At 45.1% G+C, this 10,669-nt stretch overlaps 1 pseudogene across 1 annotated transcript in view; it reads right to left on the minus strand.

Annotated features, from left to right (window-relative positions):
- Positions 1-224: 224 nt before the first annotated feature.
- The window catches only part of LOC308415509 (testis-specific Y-encoded-like protein 1), a 46,922-nt pseudogene continuing 36,477 nt past the window's right edge, over positions 225-10,669 (minus strand). Inside the window, exon 2 of the transcript in view lies at positions 225-301. The product of the transcript in view is annotated as a testis-specific Y-encoded-like protein 1 (transcript). The remainder of the gene's footprint in view (positions 302-10,669) is intronic.

Below are 10,669 nucleotides of genomic sequence, written 5' to 3' on the forward strand. Positions count from 1 at the left end.
AGAAAGGGTACAAGCCCTGTCCATGAACCTGCAGATACGAATTCAGAACAGCATGGGGGTCATGTGAAAGCAGAAGCAGGTCCACAGTCTTAATGTCGAGGTAGAGAAACTATTCAGACAGAAGATGCAGAAAAGTCAAATCAAATCAAAACACTGTGTAACCGCTGCCTCTGCTCAAGCACAGGTGAGAAGGGACCCCTTCAGTTGCATTTTCAAAGGTAAAATTAACCTGACTGGAAAACAAAAGGCCTGGGAATCTCCACTGGCTCACTTATTGGGCGACGTCGGGGTTTATGGATTCCTTCACCCGACAGGTAGTATTGCAATGGGTTTAGCCACAGGTCTTTTTTGATAATCTCAGGGATTCTGTCAGTTTCTGGAAGGCTGTGTTCTGAGAACCAGGTGAAAAAGCTGCAGAGAAGGTCTTGGTTTCTGCGAATAAAGGACTGGGGCTCATACCCCCTCCGCCATATGATTGGAATGGAAAGAGACACCACTCGACCAGATAATCTCACTTCATATTCCTTGACAATCAGCTTGTTTCTGAAGTAGGGGTTTCTTTGAAAAAAAAACTTGAATTTGCAGCCAGTCTTAGGATGTGTCAGTTCCTTCACCCCCAGATTGGTTATGGACCTTAACATCTCTACTTCCTGACCCCTAATCATGGAGGATAACTGAGGGTGGTTCCTGAAGTCAGTCATCCAGAAGCGTGGGATATTCTGAATGTTATAGTTCCTTCATTCCAGAGAGTGTCAATGCATCTGCCCAATCTTCTGCTCCAGATGTTGGAAGGCCCTGTCAGCCTGAGCATTCAGTGTCCAGTTCTACCTGGATGTCCTCCAGCGGGTTCGTGTGAAGATCTATGCTTTCGTGCCAAGGCCCTGCCTTCTCCTGCGACTCCCTCACTCCTCCACGAGCCACCTACATGCCCTGTTCTTCACCCGCAGGCTTCAGCTCCACCTTCATCACCTCCTCACTCCTTTGCATTGCCACTTCTGACTTCTCTTCTGATGCTACCGCGATGGTGCCCTGTTCAATCCTCATGTCATGGGCCTCGGCTTCCTCTCCCCAAGTTTCTAGGGCCTTCTCCGCATTATTCGTTATTACAAACGCTGCTTCAGCAAGACCCTCGACATCAGACGAAATCTGTCCCTGCCTTGCTGAGGCCACTGGCATCTGGGGGTCAAGGCCCGAGACACTCCAGGGCTCTGGGCTCCCCATGATCCCTGCGAGACCCTCACCTGTTACCCCCTTCTCCCCTAGCAGCAGAAGCTGACCTGAGGTTGCCATGACAGTGTCTGCATCACAGAGGGCGCGGCTGACATAGACAGAGGTCCCTTCGTCCTGCTCAGGGCTTGGCATGACAGGTCCGGTCGCACAGAGGTCAGTTTACTCACTCTCACCACCTTTATATGTTCAGAGTAATCTCTAACTGGAGAGTAAGGACCCGACCTGTTAGGAATACTCCCAGATCTCCAGAACCAGACAGTGATCTGGGAGTGGATGGGGGTGGTGGTCCACCATCATCAGATTCAAGCCACCTCACTGTGTGTACCAAGTGTGGGAGGAGCCTAGGCCGAGTTGTGGCTCTGTTGAATCTGAGTAGAATCTTGGATGGCTATTTTCTTGTTATTCGGTTCCTTCAATAACTTAATGGCATCAAACAGCCTCTCAGAGACCAGTAAAGTGAGCACTTTTATACCCCATGTGGCTTTCGCAGGCCCATCACTCCAGCCCCTTTGAGACACTGGGGCAGATCCCAGTTGTCTCATATCCACAGGGCAGAGCCAGCTCTCAGTGTGAAAGGATTGCTCTTCCTTTTCTACTAAAGACCCCCGGAGGGTATCTTCCACCTGAGGAGACCCCTCCCAAGGAGCAGCGAGACCACAATTCGGATGCAAACAGCAAGAGGTTTATTTAGATACACAGGTACCTGTGGGCACACAGTCTCTAGGAGGACTTGTGCGCTGGACAAAGGGGCAGTCCCCTTTTTATAGGGCTTGGGGGGCAGAAGCAAGGTACAGAAGCAGAAGCATAGCAACAGGGTTCTAATTGGTTAGTTTAAATGTAGCCAGGGAGTGAGCCCAAAGACATGGCTCCAAGGAAACAGCTCCTGGTACCAGCCGGGGTTGCGGCTCCCAAGAATAGTTTTCTTGGGCTTATCTAAGTGTGGGAACTGTGCCAGAAATATGGCTTCAAGGACACAACTCCTGGTACCAGTTGGGGGCTGCAGCTTATCTGAAAGCTGGGCTTGTCTGAGTGTCTCCCTTTCTTTGTCTATTGCAAGCTGGCCGCCCACCGGTATCTTGCTTGGCCACCTGGGACCCTGACCTGGCCGGCCCTGTGTGTGCAGAGCCTTACAGAAGTGGCATTTATTGTTGCTAAGCGGGGGTCTTTCACTACTTTGCTCCCAACTGAGAATGCAGAGTCAGGGGATTGGCCCTGAGGGAATGATGCTGTCCATCCCAACCATCCAGAGGTCTGAGATTCGACCCATGGGCAGCCAGGACTGGACCAAGTAAGTTTACCCCCACCCACCCTCTGACTCCTTCTAAGATGCTGGAGGAGTTGGTGGCTAGAGAGGTCTTTGTGTGAGAGCTCTTCTCTGCAGACTGTAACTCTGACCTAGGAGCCTTGGGCTTTGGAGAACTCAGGGACCCCTCTGTGCAGAGAAGAGAACACCAATTGTGTTGGCCTGGGAGGTTCTCTTCTGGGCAGTACCAGGAGATCCTTGGTGGAAGAGTCTCTTGGGGGACTCAGAAGCACTTCCCTGGAACAGGGCTCTGAGAATTTTGAGAATATTCAGGGAATTTAACTGATTCAGGGCTCACTTACCCTAGGCTAAGGAGGTGCAGGTGTGTGATGATTTGTGCTGGTAAAGCATGGTCTTCCCTGTGGATGGTTTGTTGTGCTTTCCAAACGTAACGAGTAAGAACTTTTATTATTACAAATATTTCTGTCAGACAACCGAAAGCCCCAAAACTGCTGCATTTTTAGTGTGCATTGGCAAGTTCTCACAAAATTTCCGGCTTTTCTTTCTCTTATTTTGTTTTCTGTTTTTGTTTACTCTTCAGAGTCATGGTATCTGTGTGTAGTTCTGGCTGTCCAGGAACACACTTTGTAGAGCAAGGTAATATAAAACTCATGGAGATTGCAGGTCCACCAAGGGCTCAGAGTGTATCTGAGTAGACACAGCCTGAGTCTGACATAATCCCAAAGGGGTTCAAAACAGGTTGGGCTGGCAGGGTACCACCCAGGACTGGTGCCTTGATAGTCTCCTTGCTGTGATTCCTGACACCCAAGCAGGCAGCATACTCCTCCTGGCTTCTCCTGACTAGCTCACATTCCCTAACATCGTAGGAGATCAGCCAGGGTGAAGGGTCAAAAGACACCTGGCCGTCTGGTCTCGGCCCTGTCCAGGGATTTGCTGGAGGAACACAGATGCTTATCAAATTAACAGATTTACAGTCTAGGATCTCAGAGGACTGGAAGACCCTTGCATCTCTCTGTGTATCCCTTGCCTTATCTCTCTCTCCTCCCACTTTGTGTGTCTGTTAGTCCCTTTAATTTGCGTCTGTCCCAGGGTTAGGAACCTAGGCCCCGAGGGCCTAGAAGCAGGTCCAGCAAGGTCTCAGAGTGTAGCAGTTCCTGTTTCCTTGAGGTCAGTGTTGTCTGGGAAGGACAGGTTTGGATGTAGAGGCAAGCCTTAAGGCTATATCTCCAGGGAGTAGCTAGGCTGACTAAGGGTGTAGAAAGGTTCCAGGTGGCATAAAGAGGAATCATTCCCTCTCGGCCTTGTGTATTGGTGGATGGGACAATTGCTTAATAACAATATGCAAGGTGGCAGGACAGGTTCTGTTTTGGGGTTCCAGGCCTTGCAACTCTGAGACCTCAGGGCAGACCTTCCTGGAAAGAGCTCTTTTGGTTGCATCAGAGCAGATGCCTCCAGGCAGCTTGGTCAGGACAGATAATTGAAAAGCACTGGCAGGCTTGTGTCTTGGAGGCTCTTAGAGGACTCTACCTCCACCAGCTGTGACATAAAACCTAAGCAGTGCATGGGGTGGGGAGGTGTGTCACTCCTGTGCATTGCCACTTCTGACTTCTCTTCTGATGCTACCGCGATAGTGTCCTGTTCAATCCTCACGTGGTGGGCCTCGGCTTCCACTCCCCGAGTTTCTAGGGCTTTCTCTGCATCTTTAGGTATCACAAAGGCCGCTGGCGCGAGGCCCTCGAAAACAGACAGAGTCTCTCCCTGACTAGCTGTGTCCACCCCCATCTGGGGGGTCAAGGCCTGAGACACCCCTTGGCTCTGGACTCCCCAGGATCCCTGGGAGGCCCTCAACTGTTACCACCTTCTCTCCTAGCAACAGACACTGGCCTGAGGTTGCCATGGCAGTGTCTACATCACAGAGAGCGTGGCTGTTAGGGACAAATGTCCCTTGTCCTGCTCCAGGCCTCTCATGAAAGGTCCAGTTGCTCAGTCATCATTTTACTCACTCTCACCACCTTTATATGTCCAGAGTCATCTCTAACTGGAGAGTAGAGACCCAGACCTGTGAGGAACACTCCCCAAGTCTCAGGTACCTGACAGTGATCTGGGGGAGCGTGGGGGGTGGTGATCCAACATCATCAGATTCAAGCCACCCCACTGTTTGTACCAAGTGGGGGAGGAGCCTATGACAAGATGTTGCTCCTGGTGAATCTGAGTAGACACAGCCTGAGTCTGCCATAATCCCAAAGTTGTTTAAAACAGCTGGATCTCTAGTTGGAACCCAGGTCTGCTGCCTGGCTCTTCAGTGTGTGTGTGTGTGTGTGTGTATGTGTGTGTGTGTGTGTGCTGGGGTCAGGTCATGGCAGGCCTGGGGGCATCCACTCCTACTGAGACCAGACAAGACATTTATTTTAGGGGTACACAATCCAAAGATAGACAGGCATGTCACCAGCTAATAGAGAGCCTCTGTTTTAGTTGTTGAGGGAACCCCATGAAGACCTAACACGTCATCTGCTACATGTGTGCACGGTGCCTACGTTAAGCCTGTGCTTGCTCTTTGGTTGGGGATTCAGACTCAGAGAGCATTTAAGGGTCTGGGTTAGTTGACTCTTGTAGCGATCATCTTTATCGCTGGCAAGAAAGACGTGCCACAACAGGATCCTTCTACAGGCATTTATTGCAGGTTTGATTGCAGTGGTGAAAGACCCAGAGCGCAGAAACCAGCCCTCCTTATATATGCTTAGGAGGACTTTGTTGACACCTGATTGGTGCATTCTGTGAGCCCTAATTAGCATACTCGTTGTCAGCATGAGTAGCAAAACAGGCAGGTGTGCATATGCACTTGGGTTGTTTATCTCAAAACTGGCCACCTTTCCTTCGGGCTGGGCTCCATCTTGTAATGGAAAATGTGGTGGCTTCCCACACACTCTGATGTATGAATTTTCAATGCTCTTAATTCTTTTAAAGAAAATATTCCTAACCGGATCTGCTGCCCTCTTCTGGTGTGCAGGCATACATGCAGGCAGAACAATATACTTAATAAATGAATCTTGTTTTAAAATAAAAAAGAAAACAAAGTTTTAATCCAGGGAACAGGACAAATGTTATGGAACAATTTGAGTTTGGCTGAAATGTGTTTAGAAATATTTGGAAGGCAGAGTTGGGAATAGAGCTCAGTGATAAGTATGGACTCAGTCTCAGTCATCAGCACCACAGACAAAGACATTTAACACATTGAATTAGACTTTGCACATCATTGAAAAAGCGCTGTTTCCCATAATTATGATAGAGGTAGACTATTTTACCGCAAAGATATTCTTATTGAACTATTCCACTATGTGTGTGTGTGCGCGCAAGAGAGAGCACTCAAATGTGTGACACAGATTTACACAGAACAAGAACACCAGCTCTTTTTGTCTTCCTCTGAAGCTGTATCAGCTTGGGATTGGCAGTGGTGACTGGTGTGCTTGCTATCAGGAAATGCACACCTTTCTAATTCCACCATTTTTGTAAGAAACTGGAGTGTAGTTCACAATTAGATAGACTAGCTTTCCACTGAGACCATACTCTATTTTTATTCTTCATTTTGGTTTTGTTTGAGCAAGGGTCTCAGTCTGTAAACCAAGCAAACTATGAACGGCAATCTTCCTGCATTAATCTAAGCACTGGGATTAGGAGTACGGGCCAATAAACCTGGCTATTTTGTTTTGTTTTTGAGACAGGAGCTCATTTTGGGTCTAGAATAAAATTTCAACTTTTGTCGGCACAGCATTAAAATTAGAGGAAACAGCTGTGCAAGCTGGCACACACATTTTGTCCCAGCTCTTATGAGGCAGAGTCAGGAGATCTGGGTTCAAGGCCAGCCTGGCCTAGAGAACAGCCATAGGTACAGAGAAACCTGGTCTCAGAAACAACACACACAAACACACAAAACCACAACCACACACCTGCAAAAAAAGAAAAAACTAGAGGAAATTTGATTTTTAAAAAGCCAAGGTATGTTTATAAAGTTGGGATTTGAGGATGACAGTGGGATGATCTGACTGTGATAATAAATAACATATTCTTTACACAAAGTCCATGTTTGGCTGTGCTTGGGGCACCTATGAAATCCCAGCAATTGAGAAGAAAGAGGTTGTTAGATATAACAAACCAACAACAAAAACGTCCCTTTGTCTTAGTGGCTTCAGGACAAAAGAGCTTTGCTGAAGCTTCCTTGGTACTGCATGGGCTACAGGGTCCCAGACTGCACTGCTCTACTTGGTGAACTTCAGCTGAAGGTGACCTCCAGGGAGGACAATGACAGTGTCTATGAGTCAGCAGCACTAAAAGTCTTTGTCATGGGTTAAGTTCTGTTCAGCAATTCCTTGGTTTATACTTAAAGGGAAGATCTGAAGGCATTTAGCAAAAGATTCATGACCCTGAAGGGAGGCTCAGTGGGTTAAGTATTTCTTACCAAGCCTGCTGACCTGAATTTGATCTCCAAAGCACATGGAAAGGTGGAAGAGAACCAACTCCTCAATTCTGTTCTCTAACTTCCACTTGTGTGCTACTCTCATAACAATAGCACATTATGTGTGTTTTAAAGAATGTTTAGCAAGTTTCGAAACATGTTCCTAGTGGACAGTGAAACCCTAACGCCTACACAGTGAAGTGGGGATAATTTGAAAGAACACAAATTGAGAATCTGAGGATAAAGACAGATTTTAAAGATTCACGTTCGTTCACCTTATTAAACCAGAATAGGAAGTTTACCTTCTTCTACCCTATTTAACTTTTAGAGCTAGAGATGCCTCAGTCGTTAACCGTGCTGTCTATTCTACCAGAGCCAGGCCAACTTCCATCTGGAAAACTCAGGCTGGCAAAGGATCAAAAACTTCAGTGATGACATCAAGGTAACTGCATTCGGATACGAGTTCTGATGGCCTGGCTGGAAACTGAGTGAAACAGTGTCTGTGAGTCTCTTTAATTTGTGTCTGTCCCAGGGTTAGGAACCTAGGCCCCGAGGGCCTAGAAGCAGATACAGCAAGGACTCAGAGTGTAGCAGTTCCTGTTTCCTTGAGGACAGTGTTGTCTGGGAAGGACAGGTTTGGATATAGAGGCAACCCTTCAGGCTATATCCCCAGGGAGTAGCTAGGCTAAGTAAGGGTGTACAAAGGTCCCAGGTGGCTTTTAGGGGAATCATTCCTGCTCTGCCTTTAACTTGGTGGATGAAACAATTGCTTAAAAACAATATGTAGGGTGGCAGGACAGGTTCTGTTTTGGGGTTCCGGGCTTTAAACCTCTGAGAACTCAGAGCAGGCCTGCCTGGTTAGAGCTCTCTTTGTTGCATCAGAGAAGAAGCCTCCAGGCAGCTAGGTCAGGAAAGATAATTGAAAAGCACTGGCAGGCTTGTGTCTTAGAGGCTCTTAGAGGACTCTCCCTCCACCAGCTGTGACTTAAGACCTAGGCAGTGCATGGGGTAGGGGAGGGGGTGGACCTCTGCAGACTCTCAGTGCCCTGAATGAAGGCTTCTCCTAGATAGTGACAGTTTCCAAAGGAACGTGGTTTACACCATCTTGTACCCAGACATTGCCAACTGACCAGGAAACTGTGGCTCTTGCTGTATATATTGGTAAGCTAGAGGCAGAAAGAGGAGAAACTTAGGTAGGTAGGTTGAAATGTAGGTAGATAGGTGTGTGTGTGTGTGTGTGTGTGTGTGTGTGTGTGTGTGTGTGTGTGTGTGTGTTTGTCTGTGTTTGTGTGTTTATGCTCGATTGTATAGAAAACACAGAATCAAGGGTCCACCTGTGATGGTGACTTGAGGATTTTGGAGAATGACTGAGCTGTCAGGTGGTTGCTGAAGTTGTGAGATGGGAGGGGCATGGAGGTTTAGTGAGAGGAGGAGGGAAGTCAGGAGAAATGGATGAAGGCAATCCAATGGATGAGAGCAGATATTAGCTGTGAATAAAGCACAGCATCCAAGTTACTCACTCTTTCCTAAAATGCTCACAAAGGGACTTAGTTCAGTGGTTCAGTGCTTGCCTAGCAAGAGCAAGGTCGTGGGTTGTCTCCTCAGCTCTAGAAATGCAAATAAAACATATAGATTCTCACACAACTCTTTTAGTCAAGGACTCAATAGTAAAGAAAAGTGAGAAGTCGCCAATGTCTTTGATGCTTCCTCTTTCTCAGTTTGTTTTCCCCTAAATTTGTTTGTGTATTTTTTTAGGGTTGAGCAATATTGAGTTTTAAGAAAGAAAATACCAAACAAGTGATTCTCCCTTCATTGAATGACTTCCTCAATAGCAAAGACAGATCCATCTTATCTAATAACATTCAACAATGACTAAGGCTGCTGATCCTACAGTAATCTTTAGAATTTGCTAGGATTCAGAGGATTATAAACCATAGGGTGAAAATTTAGACTCAATCTACTTTGCTTATGAGCTTCTCAAGAGCTAAGACAGATCAATGTTATTTAATCACATTAAAAATGACTAATGCTGCTGAATCTACACTAATCTTTAAAATTTGCTAGAATTTAGAGAATTATAAACCATAGAGTGTAAATTTAGACTCAATCTATTCTGCTTATAACAGAAGTACACTTAGTTGCACAGCACATTTTACAAACAGCTCATTGTATTTTAGGCATTCAAGTTAATAAACATATCTAACATCTTTAAACCCAATATTCTTTATTGATCTTGCATTTTAGCTAGATAAACCTTAACTTACACAAAAGCATATGCAGTTCATGGGAAGAAAGTAATACTGTTTAACTTTTAAAAATATATTTACTTACAGATTCATTAAATAATGTCCTATATAATTATGTCTGGCCACATTATTGGAAAACTGATTTATATTTATATGCCATATAAATATAAATTTATATATGAAATATATTTAGCCCAGTTCTGACAGTATTCTCAAAATGTAATGTGAAAGCCTGAAATATCTTGTTTTTCAAACTCTGTAAGTTAGTACATGTTATTTATACAAGTCAGTGTAGACCAGATAAATATGCCCAAACACTAACCCATGATTTGGACTGCCAGTGTATTAGACAGTATATACCTCGAGTATAACATCTTATTGTCAGTGTAAGATCTACCTTACAATGTTCAAAAGCAAATAAATATTACAACAGTATTCAAAATGGAGTGGTGTTATTATTGCAGATGAAAAATTATACATTAAAAATCTAAACCTTGTCTAATCATTAAAAGAGCATTTTGGTATTTATCAAACTTCTTTGCAAATTCTCCTGACATCAATTTTACAAATGGTTTGAAAACTATCATAATGGTTTTTAAGGCAAGATTGTTGGGATTCGGTAAACCCCACCCCTCAGTTACCTGGCAACAGCCAGATATGCTCTGCCCCAATGACCTGACACTCTAAAAGGGACTGCTTGCCAACTCCACTTCTCTTGCTCTTGTACTCTTACCTCCTCTCTTTCTCCACGTGCTCATGGCAAGCCTGGATTCCTCTATTCTCTCTGCCTCTACTACCCTCTTAAATCCCCCATGACCTGAGTAAACTGTTTTATGTACTGTACCCTGGTTTGGTCGGTCACGTAGCTGGAAGGGATTCCAACATGGGTCATCCAGAGGCACCCCCCACACCTGCAGGCCTCACTACACCTCCACAGGCCATACCATTCCCCACACACTCTTCATCCTTTTTCTAACACTTATGCCAAAACACAGGATGTGGTCTTTTACAACAAAGTAAGCAAGAAACTTCTTCCCGTTATATTTAGTATTTCTGGGCACTTACCTTTGCCATCTGTGTGATTCATTACGTCAATCTATAAATTGCCTGCTACTATGTGCAATGCATAGTAGCTGGAAGAAAAACTAAACACAATTTGCTCTATTTTGTAAGGATTCTAAATTCTGAGAGAAATAAAAGTAAAAATGTGAAATAGTATCATTCTTTACCTACTGTATCATGAAGTTATTTGCATATCAGGTATGAAAAAGAATGGAATTTATCCATTTCCCTTCTCAAGGCCTACAAGAAGGCTTTAAAAAAAGTGTGTAATTCACCACAGTGAGTAATTACTATATTTTCCAGCAACAGGAGTTCCTAGAAATGTTATCTGACACTGGAAAACAGAAATAATGCAAGGCAGAGAAGTTATGATAAAAGGCATTGAAGTATCTGACAAATGGAAGATAATAATAAAGT

This window comes from Micromys minutus (genome assembly GCF_963924665.1).
Source record: "Micromys minutus genome assembly, chromosome: X".
In the NCBI taxonomy this organism is placed as follows: domain Eukaryota; kingdom Metazoa; phylum Chordata; class Mammalia; order Rodentia; family Muridae; genus Micromys; species Micromys minutus.